Raw genomic sequence first — 17,349 nt, 5'->3', positions numbered from 1 at the left:
ATGCGCCCACCTGGCTGGATTGGCCTTCCCATTTGGGCAGCTTGTCCTCCACATAGAGGCACTGAGGAAAAACCTGTTGCCCAAAGGGGCAGTCACTCTGCCAGTGTCCGGGCTGCTTGCAGTCAGGGCAGGGCTCAGTGGGCAGCCACCGGCCAGGGCCCTGCCGGGACCAGTGGTCCTGCTTGCCACACTTAAAGCAAGCTTCTGGTGGCTCTGCTGGTCTCAGGGTTGCCACAAGAGTCAGGGTTTAGAGCGTTACCTTCTGCTGTATGCGGGCCTGGCAAACAGCCTTGGCCTGTTTCTACTCGTTGGGACCATTAAAATGCATTTAAAGCTTTTAATGGTTCACAGGTCCTGGATAGGTGTTTGGGGGGGGGGAGGGTTGAGAATAAGAGAAGGAGGGCTTGCACGGAGCCCAGCATCCAGATCCTGCAGGAAACACTGGAGCCAAAGGCAGGACAGGGCCAGAACTTCCTGTAAGAAAATTGGGGTTGGATGTCCTGAAAACCGGTGTAAGAGCCAATGCCAGGCTGAGAATGGCCTGACAGAGGGAGGGGTTTAAGAACACAGTGGAGAAGGGAAGGGCCCCTGGCCAGCAGGGGAGGAGAAAGAGAGATGGTAGTGGTGAATAAGAAACAGGTTTTTGTGAAGGGAGGGGAGGTGGCTCTCAGAGGGAAGAGACCTGAGCAGAAAGAGGTCCACAGAGGGACCAGAGAAGTCCCAAGAGAGGGGCACCTCCGGGGGTCAGACAAGAGGGAGAGAGAGTTGGGAGTCCGCGGAGAAGGAAAGATCAGGAGTGGAGGTTTTAGGTGAGGTTTCTCTGGCCAGAAAAAGGCCTGTGCGGTAGAACAGGCAGCACAGAGATTAAGATGGGTGCACGAATAATTAGAAGCCATGAATGTAAGAGATCTCAAATCAGTTCCCAGCTTTTTTGGCAATAGTTAAATTGGTGAGGGTATTAACACCAAAAGTCTCTTCAGGAGGCTAATTCAGTGGGTTCTGTGGCCTGACCACAGTGGAGAAGAAGAACAGTTTCTTCTTTAAGGAGGGAGATTCCTGTGCCCCCACAGCCACCCTCAGTCCTCAGAGTGGTCAGATTTGAGTATTAGCATCCTAAAACTCAAGGTCTGGCCACGGACAGAAAAGGTAAAGTGGATATGCTTGGGATGTCTCTGCAAGCACACACTCACTCAGTACGGAAAAGACTTCCCTGACGTAGCTACGGTTTCGGACAGGGAGTCTCGGAGGAAAGAACTCAAGGTTGGCTGGAGGCAGGGGACTTACCGCACCGTGTGCCAAAGTGGGTGGAAGGTCGGAGATCCTGGTTCTTTCTCAGAGATGACGGAAAGAGGAGCAGGCCTTGCAGACTTCTAACTCCTCCTGGGTTTTCAGCACCAAAATGTAAGGTATTTTTCCCCACTGAGAAGGAAGGAAGGGGCCTGGAGCCACAAAGTGTGAAATAACAAAAGGCTTTATTGAGTACAGCGCATCCCGCCCAGCGAGGTTCCCTGGCCCCAAAGTAAGATGGAGGCCAAGGAAGTCGCAAGGATTAAACCACGTGGGAGATATTTAAAGGGGTCCCTCTAGGGAAGTTGAGCTAATATGACGTGGTGAAATCTCACTGGCTGGCAGACGGTCACTTTTTTCCAAACGGTTCCTGTGAAGCCTCTTTTGGTGCGCTTGGTTGTGGGCGGTCCTAGCCAAAGTTCGCGGGTCTGAGTTCCCCACATGACCATCCCCCATTATCCACCAACCTTACATAAAACCTAAAATATATCAAGATGCCACTTTTGAGAGTGTATTTCACACTGGGTAGCTTAAGTGGCATTGTGTTTTAGGTTTAAATTTCCTCTCCATCATGAAATATTGGGCACTGAGAAGAAAGTCTTGGTCTCAAATCTCCCTCAAGGCTCCATATGTGGACATCACCCCTAAGATCTGAGAGCTTGCAGCTAGTATTGTTTTGCAACTTCTTGTTAACTGGATAGCAATTTGGAGAGATTTTCTTGCATTAGCTATGCAATTCACACCTGCCTCCCACCCACTTAAGTCAGCATTGTCTCTTTTGGCTTACTTAAAATGCCTCTTTTGAATCAATTGCAGATCTTTTTTATAACCAAGTTAAGAACAGCCTGATTATAGCTTTGGTAGACTGCATTTGAAGTGGCCCTATTGTGACTGCTTTCTGATTATAACTATGAAAATCTTTAAAACCTGTTCATGAAAATAAAAACTATACAGATAGAAATTCAGATACAAAGTATGATTGCTTTTTTATAATTTGATTATCTATCACATTCAAATAATTTTCAGATTAGTTTGATTTATATTTATGTATCCCCAAATTTCAAACCAGTCAATGTAAGGCATGTCCAAATGTGTAAACTTTTTTATAAATTTATTTGAACCAAACTGATGACAATTGCCAGGAAGTAAAATCTCAACAGATTGAGAAAATGCTCCAGAAAATGTTAGTTTCATCATTTACTTTATACTTCAGAATCAAAGGGGAAGACATAAGTGGAGTTACATGAAATCCACTGGCAATAAATTGGGGAGGTGGGAAAAAGCAAAGAGGGGGGAAATCTTTGAGATTGAATCAAAAGTAAAGGTACAGACACAAACTTCCTTTTTGTAAGCTGGTACAGGATAGTTCACAGTTAACAATTAACATGATAATAACAATAAAGGGATTTGTGAGTGGCTGTACCCTGAGGAGTATGGAAAAGAAGATTACTCTTATATTTCAAAAGTATGCTATTCTTACATTTCAAAGGTATGTTAAACTAGATGCAGAAAGACAACAGACAGGCTCAGTTAAGGTAAATGTTGGCTCTTGTTAAAGAAAAATACCAGCCCTAGGGTGTGACTACCTGTCATGAACTGCTTTTAGTTAAAATGTTTTCATTTCAGACCTTCCTGTGTGGTTACTTGTGGTCTCTGAGTTCATAAGGCCACCACACAGGCCACTTCTGAGCTTCTCAGGCTTAGTATATGACCCCATCTTGGTCATAAACTCCTTTTTTTTTTTTGGTAGTTCTTAGTATATTAATATCCACTGTCAAATGCTCATTTTTAATCTTTATTCTAACTTGAAGACATTAGATTACAAAAAATCAGATATTTAAAAGATTGAAAGAAATACAATTTTCAGTTAACATAATATACTATGTATGCATAATAGAAGCAACTACATATTCAAATAGTTTTGATCCTTACTACAGCTAATGTACTCTGCTATTTTCCATTTTATTCTTCTATTCTATTGTATTTCATTCTATTGTATTCTGTCCCATTCCATTCTATTCTATCAATTCTACTCTATCCTATTTTATCCTATTTCTAGTCCTATCTTAGATATTCTTTAACATCATGGTGGGCAGATACAATGTATTATGCTCACTTTGTTAAAAATGGCACTGCCCACGTGAGGCCGTCGCCCAGGTGATATTAATGTGTGTTGAGAATCCTTGTAGCCTGGGGCTTGGTTTTGGTATTAAGCCTTTCCCACCCGTCTTGATGTAGGGTGGTACAATTCAATCATGCCCCAGAGAAGTGACTTTGTATTAGAGACTTCCCTATTTTGTATATTGGATTAAAAGTTTTGAATCTACACTATAAAATGGGGGCAGAACGAGAGTTTGCGCTCTTGGTTCCTGGGATGATTAGCATGAGAGAGCAGAGGGAGGAGAGCAGAGAGCAGAAAGAGGCCATGTGGCCAGGAGAAGCAGCCAAGATGGCGGAGTGCTGAGTGAGATGCTAATTTGTGCAGACTTTGTATCTGGGATAAGGAAGGAGATGGGGAACTGAGGAGAATAAGGCTGGTGAGCTAGAAACCTTTGATTCTAGGAAACTCAGATAAGTCAGTGGCTTTGTGAGCACTGAATGTGAGTGGGTTTTGGAGCCCAGTGTATATTTTTACTTGCCTGCCAGGTGCAAGCTAGAATGAAAGAAAATGGCCTATCAGTTTTTGGCTTCGTTGTTTCTTTACCGACTGTCCGAATCCAATGCGAACCTGCATAGGCCAGAAGGCTGCTGTGATAGTGGCCCTGGCCACGGCTACTGGCTTTACACATCACTTGCTGCAATCTACTAAATTGATTTTATAATGAAACAGAGGATATACATACAATATAAGATACTGTTAGCTCCAAGTATAAGAGTATACATTGTTGTTAAATACTTGTTACGAAAAGGTATAATTCCAAAGAAATATGTGTCCAGATTTATTATTTTATAGAACAATTCTATAGTACATTAATTAATTCAGTAAGTGAATAATATCAACAAAACTAAAGGAGCATTTTATATGGTTGCTTTGCCTTCTTTAAGCATCTTGACTTTTGTCCATAACCTTATATCCTAATGGTTGTGAATTGACAGCTATAGCTACTTGTATTCCAGCTTTACACAGCTATTTAGAGAAACAGAAAAGACTTACTTTTTTTTCTTAAATGTATAATTTTTGGCCAAAATCTCTTGTATTATATGCCCAGAGCTAAAATAATCACTAGCAAGGAGAATGGAATTACCATGATCAGCAAAGAATAATCCACATTTTATACAGGGGCTGAGGAAGGGCCAACTTTCTTAAGTACATTTGTAAATCCAGTAGCCCTGGCCACTATCAAAGCTGCCTGGCCCATGTAGGTTTGCATTTAATGCGGACAGATCGTAAAGAGACTGTGGAGCCAAAAACTAGTGGTCCATTTTCCTTTATTTTAGACTCAAACTCAGCAAATGAATGAAAACACAGAGCGGGAAAACACTTCCCTTTCCATTCAGTGCTCCCAAAGTCACTGACTCATCCGAGTTTTCCTAGAATCAGAGGCTTCCACCTCACCAGTCTTGTTCACCTCTGTTCCCCATCTTCTTCTCCTACAAAGACTGGCTTCTCCTTCATCATTCCACCATTTTGGCTCCCTCCTCCACGTGGCCTCCTTGTCCTGCTACAACATGGGCTTTTCCTCTCTACAAGAACCTGGTCACTCTCTCTCCTGGAACAATGAGGTTTCCTCTCCAAAATGGCCTTCTAGCTCCTCCTTTTAAAACCTTTGGGCATGAAAGTCCCTCCCCCAACACACATTAGCATAACCAAGCCCCTTCCTAAGCAAGAAGGGCAATTAGCTATATCACGTGAGAGCATCAGCACATGAGAGCAGCAGCCATCTTTAACAGAGTGAGCAAAAAATAACTTATCTGCCCGAACAACATTACTACTTACTGCCTAAATTGAACCATGTTTCATTAGTAAAGAAGAAGGTAAAAAATGGATGCTGGATGGGTGACAGAACAGTGCTGATGTTCTACACATGTCCCCTTAATGTTATTTGTAGGTATTCTGGCCCAATGTTCTAGGTGAGTGAGCCCAGTCATCCAGACATCTTAGGCAAGGCTGTAGAGATGTTATTGAAACTCACTAATGAACCTTCCAGACTAGTTCATCTGCTAACCGAATACCACTACATAATATATTTCATTGTCTCATGAAAGAATAATCAACCAATTGAGGCTGGCCTGAATATCTGACCAAAAAATGAGGAGATACAAAAATTTTGGTGTATTAACACACTAAGATTTTATGTGAATTTGCAATGAAAGAGGTATCTTGAATATTCTCTAATATATTCTTACCATTTGAGTGTACCTGCTGGCTTTAGTTTTCTTTTCCTTCAATCAGCTAGCAATTAGGAGTATTTTTCTGAGAAATGCATTCGGGCTAATTAAATCTTCTCTGCTCAGATAAAGGGAGAGCCTGGGGTGCTTGGGAATATATGTCACCTCCTGGAGGAGGTGTTTATGAAAAGCCCAATGAATCTGAAAGGAGAAAAGCCACAGCAACCTTACTGTGACCTAATTTATACTCTAAAGTTTCTCCAAAGGATCAGGCCAAAGTAAATCTCTCTAGAACTTGGCCTGATATCACTCTTTTCGGCTTGCTCACCATTCCCGCCCTTCTTCATTCCCTTACAAGTCTGAATACATTACTTGCACTTGAAACCTTGCCTTAGGGTTTGCTCCTGGGGAACCCAACTCACAGCAAGAGACTTGGGCTCACTGATTGTGGGGGGGGGGTAGCTGAAACTGCTGCACTGCCTAAAATTTAGGTCAAAAAGTAAAGACATCAGAATCTACTGCTCTTGAACAATGTGCCCAAATGGGTCATCTTAACTAAGCATAACCCTTGTCAGTGTGATATCTTTTATTTAGCTATTATTGTTATTATATCTACACAGCGTTGCAAATATATCTTTTGACAGCACAATTTAAGCACTATAAAATAAAATTATTTTACTATGATTTATTTAGCCTTATATTAGTTTATTTCTTTTTCTTAGAACTTTAGTTAAAACAAGACCTTCATACTGCAACCATTGATTATAAAAATGCACATTGTCAATGTAAATAAAAATAGTTCACATTTAATAAGTAATTAGTTAGTGTCAAACACCATGCTAAATATTTTTTTAAATAATTGTAAATTAAGTATATCAGAGTATTACACCCAGTTTACACATGAGGCCTGTAGAGAATGCCCTATTAATGGGAAAATGTTGTGGGTTTTGCCATTGACTCTCCTAAACCACCTGGTTCCTGATCATTTCCTCACTACAGCATTCTAGCCTTCATGAAGTGTTCGCTGACAGCAATTCAAAACTTCTTCCTTATGACAAAGTTAGCCATAGTCTTTTTGCTATTGTTTATAAAAAGAATAAAAATAAAACCTCTACTGTAAAGGTATAGCTAAGTGAAAGCATTTCTTTCTTTCAAAGTGTGCTTATAAAATCAAAATCATTAATATACAGATCTCAAACATTTTGTTTGCATTACAAAGTGTGAATTTAAGTACTAAAAGTTCCAGTTTTGGCTTTCAAATACCTAGCTTGGGCCAAGAAATCATTTAAAACAAATAGATTTCTAATCTCACTTTAATTAAATAAAAATGACAACTAAATCTCTAAATTCAAGACATGTCTGTACTCAATGTATATAAATTAAATAGATTAACATTTATTTATGCCAAGTTTTTATATTAAATAAAAAAAAGTGGATTCATAGTTTCAAGAGTTAATCAACGAATACCCGGTTACATTTGATAGAATATATTGTTTGGATAGGATTTATACAAGGTGGAATGAGGCCAGGGGATATCCCAAGGCTAACGTATCTAAGTCAGAATCTAAGTCAGATACCCATAGTAAATAACAAAAGGGAAGAAGCAACCATTGCAATCATGTGATATGTCACATGATTTATGTCCAAAGGCCTATAACTGAAGGTACTCTATCATAAGGGGGATATTGTACTCCTGGTTTATGATTATTCCCTGTTCATGCTGGTCTGCTGGACTAAAGCAAATATACCATCAAAAGGTATGAGAAATAGTGTTATTAGAACTGTATTGGTGCTTTCCTAAAGCACAGATTGATGTGCATTACTTGAGACTATAGGCATAGACATAGACAATCTAATCAGCTTTATTTATTATAGTATTCTCACACCATGTTACATGTGAAACTTAATTGTATGACTTGTGTCACACACAAACCTTCTTTCACAGAATACCTACTATAAATATTATGGTTTAACTATACCATCCTTCATCCTAGATCTCACCCTTGCAAGGTACTGTGTTCTAGTTCAAGGATCTAAGCTGCATTTAGTCATAACCCTGACCAATCTCATCTCCCTACTCACTTTTTTTTGAAAGTAGACAAAAGGCTCCTTCATTCTTTATTAATATGTCTTTTTACGGTTTATAACCTACAATATTAAGACTTAGGCATCTTTTCTCCTATTTACTGATGTATGTCAATAGTAGGACAATTTTACAAAAAGATTAAAAAAATAGTGTTATGAACTGTAAAGTATCTAAGATTTAACCCATTTTGGAAGCTAATAAGTTAGCACACTATCATTTACAGTTTCATGCATTCTCACAAAAGACATAAAAATTGTGAGCAAGAGATAGAGGAAAATTTATTGCTCACAGCAATAGCAGTAGCCAGAGCATCAGCGTTATCTTCCACTGAAGCCCCCAACACCAAACCCATAGGGCAACATAAAGGGAATCAGGTGACATCTGCAGTGGGTTTGTGTTTTAGGACAGACACTCTGAACTTAGGGAGTCCAAACATTTTATAATAGGCAATAAGCACATATACTCTATAGGAAAACATTATTTTATTGAATGGTAAGCACACTTGCCCTTTCTTTTATAGGAAGGCACTATTTTTATCTTTCAAAGGTGAAAGCAAATATGCCATTTGCTATAGAGAGAAACATTACTCTATCTTACAGGTCTCTGACTTACACACATCCTTAAAAAAATAATTCAGAACAAATTAACCAGTGCCTCTGCTCAGAAGGCACACAGAAATGGGAGACAACCGTGAAGTAATTCCTATCAAGAATATCATCATCTATTTCTATACCATCTTGGCTCCTGCCAAATTTCTCCATGTGTGTAGTCCATGAGCCATTTTGATTAGTCTGACAGACAGTCTAGAACCAAATCTGTTTAATTTTTCTATTGACTCATTTAGTTAAGGCTACTATCAATAGGACTTTAAAAGAAGAATGAGGTCATCCTGTAGTATTGATCTCAATCACATCCCCCAGGACTATAAAACCAATCAGCTAAACAAATCTCATAAACTCACAAAGACTGTCTTGTAAAGACAGATGCCATTCTTCTTAAATTTCTGTACTGACCTTTCTACTAGGGCCAAGGCATCGATTCAGGTACATTAATATGTAGTAGCAATTGCGCAAACTCTGCTTTGGCCCTCAAGGAGAACTTCTAGGGCAATCTAAACACCAACAACTCTCACTAAGAAGCTGAGGCTGACCTGAATGTCTTCTAGAGCCAAGTGTTACTAATCATTTTAGCTAAAATTAAGGACAAATTTTATAGCACCTTTTTCTAATTGGATGCTTATCATTGTAGAGATAACTGCCTGCTTAAATAGTTATCTCTCCAAGAAGCTTGCCCAATTAACCAAGCTTAGGTTTAGAGATTTATCTACATGATTGGTCATTATGACATAATTCACTGACAGTTTTGTGAAATCCTTGATGTCTTATCACCCAATACTAAGATGCACATCTCTGTATTTTCAGGAGGGAGGTAAGTTAATACTTGGCTTTGACTCAAAACGTATAACCCTAAGCATGTACATGTCACCTCTGGAAATAAAGGTTTAAAGTCATTACCCTCTTTCAAGTGGAACCTATTTCAGTGATAGGACACAGGTTGCCACTGCTGTTGTTTGGCCTCTTGAACTGTTGTTAAAACTAGCAATTCCCAATTCAACTTTAAAAATTAAGTCTGGTACTTGATATTGGAGTGAAAATCTCAAGGCAGTCCAACCATTCTGTTTGTCCATGAAACCAGCTGGGTGGCATCCATCCACCCATGAAATGACTGAGTGACATCTATGGGAATGAGCACAGGGAGAACATATGGAGGCATTAACAGGTGTTTTGTGTAGCTGGTATCACAATAGGGGACATTGTCTGATGTTTCTGATAGCCTTCTCAGTAAGATTAAGAAGACTGGAGATCAATTCTTGATCATTACTCTCTGGGGAGGGATAAAAATTCAAGTCAATTGAATTTAATCTGCTTGAAATTTTTGGGGAGAAACAAACCAGATGTTTTCCTTCATGGAGGAGGTTTCAGGAGTGGTTCAAGGCAATGTCCATCTTCTGTTCATATATCTTCCAGACGAGAGTGCTGTTTCTCTTCTTAAATAACCAAAATTGGGTCTGCATCATTCTAGTGGTGCTAACTTCCCTGCTCACATTCAGCTCTTTGGTTTGAAGGAGTTACATGCAAGAAGAGTGAGGCCATTTTTATATAACTAACAGAGACTGATTATGTCTCACACTTTGGCTAACATAGGCCATTGAATGTGGTTTTGGTAGGCAGTGTACTAAGTCAAATGGTGGTTATCGTTATGATTTATGACCATGTTAATTAAACAGGAAAATCCAGATGGCTAAAGCAGAATGAAATGTGAATCTCCTAGGCCTCTCTTTGGCCAAACTGTTACTCAGAATTATTGCTAAGGAAAGAAAGAACCATCATGCCATGATGAAACTCAAATTTTTAAAATAGCTCTTTCTAACCCCCAAACTCTTTCATTCTGATTATAACCCAGACATTGACCAAATAGAGATGGCTCTTTTAAAGAGACAACCACACTTTTGATCAAAATGCCCTTATAAGGTATGTGCACTATGAAAAATGAAAGAGGTAGAGTCAGAAATATTTTGAGGTCAATTTCTGAGGAAAATATTTTAGTGTTTAATAAATGCCTGCAGATTATACATATGGTTCACTTTTTCTATAGGCCATCGTTGAGGGACAACATCATTGTCAGACTGAAAATGGTATAGAAATGTAAAAACATGACACAGATTAATTTCAAATACCACAATTATGATTCTGGAATCAGTTGATCAGACTAGAACATCAATATTATTAACCTATAAGAATGTCACCAACACTGAGTTCCCATAATTAGCTTCAAAGAAAAAGTAAAAGGTCGATGTTGTCAACAGCAAGGAACAGGCAAAGGCCATGCTTCTTACAATGCAGTCATTTGCATATGTGTCAACTTTTGCCGAGAGTCTCAGTCTAGCACAGGTAACCTCTGCATCAGGAACAGAATACTTTAATTTGCTTCTAGGACAAGATAATAGATTCCCTAGCACGCTGTATTTGATGGAGGATCAAGTTAGCAATAGTACCTGGATAGCGAATTAGTGAAATTGTAGAAAAAGGAGTCGCAGTTATTAGTGAGAGTCCATTTCATCTCACCAGAAAATTTTCTTAACAAAGGTATCTACTTGAGTATCCCAATAAGGATTAATTTTATCTGCCACTTGGTAGTTTTTCACCAAACAACTCAACTATTGGCAAATACCCAAGAGACATTAAAAATATAGTAGGTTTCATTAAGAGGAGCATCAGCCCTTAAGAGAATGGCAGCAAGTTTTGACCACTTAGCAGAGCGTTCACATCCATTTTTGTTTCTGCATAGCTGTTGCAAAAGTGGCACAGCCAGAACCATCCTACAGACTATCACTGTTGATAAATTTAGCCAAACCATCAATGAATCACACCCCAGCATTTAAGGGAACCTCTGTGTATTGGAGGCCCTGTTGAGTCAGTGGTTTTGCTTACACTGACAGAATGAGAAAGGAAGGTTGCCACTTTTTCATATAAAACTGAGATGTCCCTTAAGTCAGACCAGCCACATTCTTGCATAGACAATTTCCACTTGAGAATTATGGCTTGCTGGGCCCTTCCTGCAATGTTAGTTTGATCTGACCAATCTAGTTAGCCCCAAAAAGGAAATATCAGGTTGGGGAGTCACAAGGCCTCTAGAGGTAAAAACTTCCGTTTTGAAGAAGTACCATAGCAAACTGCTTTTCCAAAAATATAGCTAGTAGCAACATCGGGAAGGTGATGAGTCTGTCTCCAGGGGTACCTGTAGCTAGGGTCTGCCTTTTTTTACTAGGGGTTCCAATAGATAAAAACATCAGTCATAGAGACTTTTAGCCAAAAAGGGTAATTAGGATTGCGGGGTCTCAAAGGTATAGCACTTCTCTATATGTAGTTCTTTTTGATAGGGAGAATACCTTCATCCACAACATGTGTATATAAAATATCAGTATTAATTATATATTCAGCGCATGAAACTACAATAATATCATAATGAATTGGCTCAAAAGGCCTCACCCACACAGTTGTACTGGCTTTTACTCAAATCTTGCCCTAACTCAATTAGCTAAATTCAGCTGGTCCTACCACCAGAGAGAGAAGATGGTACTTGGGTGCCTCTAGCAAAAGAGCCATTAAAGTCCCCTCATCCCTAAATTACTTCACAAATGCATATGACCTTCTGGGGACAGACCTCAGCCCTGCCCAATTATTTTGCTCCTTAAATAAGTGGAGTTAGAGCTGAAAGAAAGTGAAAGCTCAGCAGGCCTGGAAGGAGACAGCAGCTACCTCAATCATGGTGAATTGTGGGAACTGCTCAAGGTTCACAAAATGAATCATCGCCAATGTTTCTGGTGTACCCACAGCCCTATATTAGACAGCAAGTTCATCTTTATCGATAACATCTATGTCACTTAATCCCTTGACTCTGCAGTCAAAACCACATTGCTTTGGACCAGAGACCCAAAGTTGATGCCTTTAATTTACTTAGTCTTGACTCACAGAGTGGAAGAATTCTTTTAAGGAGCTCAATTTAATCTGGGAAATTTGCTGCATGATTGTCATAATAATAACTCTTGAATATAGTCTCTAACTTAAAGGCTATGGGAGTTTTCAAGATGACAGGGCTCCCCATTGTCAGGAAGAATTTTCGTAGATTATTCTGTGTCACTTTCTCATTTGCTGGTGGCTCTGTGATGTTCATGGAACAGGTGAATGAATAAACAAATTGGTATGTCCATACAATGAAATACTACTCATCAATTAAAAGGTACTATATAAACATTTGATTCATGCGACCAACTGAATGAATCGCAAACTATTTATGCTGAGTGCAAGCAGGCAGACCTAAGAGACTATACACTGCATTCTAATATTCAAATAAAATTATTTACATATTTTAAAAAATGTAAATTAATTTATAGTTACAGAAAGCTCACCTGTGGTTGCCTGGCAACTGGGAGCAGGAGAGGCTAGGAGAGATTAAAAAGAAGTCTAGGGACATTTTTAGGGTTTCTATCATCTGCATTGTGGTGATTATTTCAGGTATATGCATGTCACAACTCATCAATTCTATACTTTAAATATGTGCAACTTATCAAGTCAATTATACTGTAATAAAACTTAAAAAAATACTACTGGAAAAGTAATAAAAATATGGTGAAGAAAAGAGGATTTAGAAATAGCTCTGTAAATAGATAAGAAAATAATGACATGTAAAGCCAGTAGCACAGCCACCATCACAGCTGCCTGGCCCATGCAGGTTCGCATTTCATTCGGACAGACAGTAATGAAACAATGGAGGCAAGAACTGGTGGGCCATTAGCTTTAATCCTAGCTTGCACCGGGTGGGCAAGAAATACACACAGTGGGAAAACACTTTCCTTTCCATTCAGGGCTCCCAAAAGCCACTGACTTATCCAACTTTCCTAGAATCAAAGGTTTCTAGCTCACTAGCCTTATTCACCTCTGTTCTCCATCTCCTTCTCTCTGCACAAACTCTGCACAAACTGGCTTCTCCTTCAGCACTTCGCCATCTTGGCTGCTTCTCCTCTCCTCCACGTGGCCTTTCTCTGCTCTCCTTTCTCTGCTCTCCTCTCTAATGCTAATCTCAGGAGCCAAAAAAGAGCAAGCTCCGGGTCTGCCCCATCTTATAGTATAGAAATCAAAACCTTTAATTAAATATACAAACAAGGAAGTCTGTGATACAAGGTCACTTATCTGAGGCATAATGGGATTCCTCATAAGAGAGCACCACCATATTTCATGCAACAGTCAAGAGTGTAGGGAAAAGCTTAGTCTTAAAACTAAGCCTTAGGTCGATTCCCAGCCATGGCACACAGGAGAAGCGCCCATTTGCTTCTCCACCCCTCCGCCGCGCCTTCCTCTCTGTCTCTCTCTTCCCCTCCCGCAGCCAAGGCTCCATTGGAGCAAAGATGGCCCGGGCGCTGGGGATGGCTCTGTGGCCTCTGCCTCAGGCGCTAGAGTGGCTCTGGTCGCAACATGGCGACGTCCAGGATGGGCAGAGCACCGCCCCCTGGTGGGCAGAGCGTCGCCCCTGGTGGGCGTGCCGGGTGGATCCCGGTCGGGCGCATGCGGGAGTCTGTCTGACTGTCTCTCCCTGTTTCCAGCTTCAGAAAAATGAAAAAGAAAAAAAAAATTATAAAAAAAACAAAAAACTAAGCCTTAGGTTATAATGACTTTGCTGGCTCACAGCCTGTCTCCCACACCCAATGCAAACTATAAGCAAGCAAACATATATATCATATTTACAAACTTATTTGACCAACATGACACGTTCACGCAGACAATTCTAACTACAACTGTTCTGACAAATGCAATAAAAAATTTGACTTTTTGCCATGGTACATTTAGTAAGAGGTCTCGAAAACAGCAGCATGCCCTGGCTAGTTGGCTCAGTGGTAGAGCATCAGCCTAGAATGTGAAAGTCCCGGTTTGATTCCTGGTCAGGGCACACAGGAGAAGCGACCATCTGCATCTTTCCACACCTCTACTCCCTCTCTGTCTTTCTCTCCACAGCTATGGTTCAGATGTTTCAAGCAATTTGGCCCCAGCTCCAAGGATGGCTCCATGGCCTCACTTCAGGCGCAGAAATTGCTCTGTTTAGAACAACAAAGCAAGGGCCCCAGATGGGCAGAGCATCGCCCCCTAGTGGGCTTTCCTGGTGAATCCTGATCGGATGCATGCAGGAGTCTGTTTCTCTGCCTTCCTGCCTCCCTGCCTCTCACTTAAAAAGCAAACAAAGAAACAAACAAACAAAATCAGCCAAATCAATTTGGAAAATTATAAAAAGCAATAAACCATAGAGTGAGTAATCAAAGATGTTGGTCTGTTTTCAGCAGGAATTCAGATCACAAATGTGAGTGTGTGTGAAGATAATGTTAAAACTTTTGAAAGTTCAAACTCCCCTAATCATGGTTATCTTCATATTATATATCTCTATGTGCATGTATGTAGCATGTGTATACCTATATACATCTATCATCATTTTTATGATCTTCATGTTTAATTGTTTAGATTCAGCAGGAAACAGACCATGAAATGTAGAGTCGCATGTCCCTATGGGGTGGGCTGCCCTTCACATCTTAATCATCCATGCTTCATTTCTTTTGATTGAATAAATTGAGAAATTCTCTTAAAGACTGCCAATCTATCTTGTCCCTAGGGACTCTATATTCTATTTTTAAAATTCCATAGTTTTCTGACTGCCTGGTTTCTCATTTCTACTGCAGGTTTTTCTGCTCTCTTCAATTAATGAGCCCATCACTTTTTTTTCTAATAGATTTAGTTCTGTCATCTGGAGTATTATTTTGTGATCCTATTATCCCCATTGATATCAAGCAATTATATACCATCAGCCATAGCCTATGTATTGAGCCACCACTGACCCAAATCTGGTGACTCTCTCACTGTGCTTTTTCTTATAACATTGGTTAATGTGGCCTTTCAAAAAAAACCAAAAAAGGCCCTGGCCGGTTGGCTCAGTGATAGAGCGTTGGCCAGGCGTGCAGAAGTCCTGGGTTCGATTCCTGGCCAGGGCACATAGGAGAGGCGCCCATCTGCTTCTCCACCCCTCCCCCTCTCCTTCCTCTCTGTCCCTCTCTTCCCCTCCCGCAGTGAGGCTCCATTGGAGCAAAGATGGCCCGGGCGCTGGGATGGCTCCTTGGCCTCTGCCCCAGGCGCTGGAGTGGCTCTGATCGCAACAGAGCGAAGCCCCAGAGGGGCAGAGCATCGCCCCCTGGTGGGCAGAGCGTCGCCCCCTGGTGAGCGTGCCGGGTGGATCCCGGTCGGGCGCATGCAGGAGTCTGTCTGACTGTCTCTCCCCCTTTCTAGCTTCAGAAAAAAAAAACAAACAAAAACACCCCCCCAAAAAAAAACAGCTGGGATATTTTTCAATCTTACATAGTATATCCACTTTAGCCTGTTTACTTCACTGAGCCTTTTGATTTCTTCTTCTCCCACTCAATATGGAAGTTCAAGTATTTCTGTTACACTTTGCATGGCCTATCACCTTCCCCAATATTCCAAGAACTATCCAAAAGAATGTCAGTCCTGCACTCCCAGGTTTTTTGTTGGGGGTATGAAATCCTTAATTAGAAAGAGTACTTCCATACTAATAAGACTATTTGTTTTCAACTTTATATTTAGACATTCTTAGTCTAGTCTCCTTAGGACCTTGTCACACGAATACACTCCTAGCTCCTGATAGCGCACACTGCCTGGGTCCTACATTTTTGTTGACATATAATCCCTTTCATTTCTCGGTAGAAGCACTTACTAGCAACTTTCTTGATGGTAGACATTGGGACTTAATCTTCCTTATTAGTCTAGCGGGCATGAGGGGGTTTGGATACACCTTGAGAAGGCACAATTTGTCTTTATAAGTTACAGGTCTTGGCATCATATTCTAGCAGAGGGATAAGCACTAGCCTTTAACAAGAAGGGGTATATTTATAGACCCAGAGGGTTAAAACAAATCTGAGGATTTAGGATTTATGACCTAGGTATCTCCATCCTATGTTTCTTCTCCCTTTTCTTTCCAATAAAGGGCTTATCCTTGGTATAACACCCTGGATTGAGAATTTACATTTTCTATTATTTTAGTTATTATTCTAATAACATTCCATGCCTGAATTTAGTTTTTTCTTCTCTGTAGATGTAAGAGGATGATTTTTTTTTAAATTTTGGTATCCTCTGTTGCCTATAATTAGTGAGTAATCACTCTAAGCCTTTCATTGTCCCTTGCCCTCTAAAGCTGTAATGGCCTCAGCAATACCTATCCCATGCAACAGTCCTTACAACTATTATTTCTCTGGAATTCCTCAGTTGACTGAATATGAGATATTTTATCAACCAATATTCTCCTCCAATGGAACCCCATTCTGGTTTATTATCTTGGAAGTTTTAATGATTGCACCATTGCTACATCAAGAACTCTCATATTCCAACTACCACCAAAGACAGAGGTTTCTTTGCTAGTTGACCAGCAGATGCTTTTGTTCTAAAAATTTCATTTCAACATCTGCCTTTTTAGATGATTGTTTGCACCAACTGACATAGATAAGGTTTCCTGAAAAAAAAACACACACACACAAAAAAAACAAACAGACTCTGAGACAGTTATTTGAATGATGGCAGTAGACAGAGATAAATTCACTGAAGCAACACCTGACTGACAGTGAAAGAAGTAAGACTGGGCAAAGCTCTCTGGTGTGGCTTTCCGGATAGGTCTGCCAGATTTAGCAAATAAAAATACAGGGTGCCCAGTTAAATGTGAACTCCTGAAACACGTAGATTAATTTTTATTGTAAGTATGTACTTTATTCTACTTTGGTGTAAGTATGCCACAAATATTACTTACATGGAACACACATAAAATAATTATTTGTTGTTTGAATAAAATTCAAACTTAACTGAGTATCTTAATTTTTTTCTGGGAAATCCTACTTTCATAGTTGTTATGACTGAGTCAAGAGGCCCTATCATTTTTCTCCCCAAACTAAAAAGGTTTTAGATGTAGGCTGTCCTCCAGAAGGAAGCCAAACTTATGTAAAGCAGCATTCTTTGCTCAAAGGCAATTCTCAGATATTATGTTAA

Source organism: Saccopteryx bilineata, chromosome 1 (genome assembly GCF_036850765.1).
Source record: "Saccopteryx bilineata isolate mSacBil1 chromosome 1, mSacBil1_pri_phased_curated, whole genome shotgun sequence".
In the NCBI taxonomy this organism is placed as follows: Eukaryota; Metazoa; Chordata; class Mammalia; order Chiroptera; family Emballonuridae; genus Saccopteryx; species Saccopteryx bilineata.
This window is presented reverse-complemented; position numbering follows the sequence as displayed.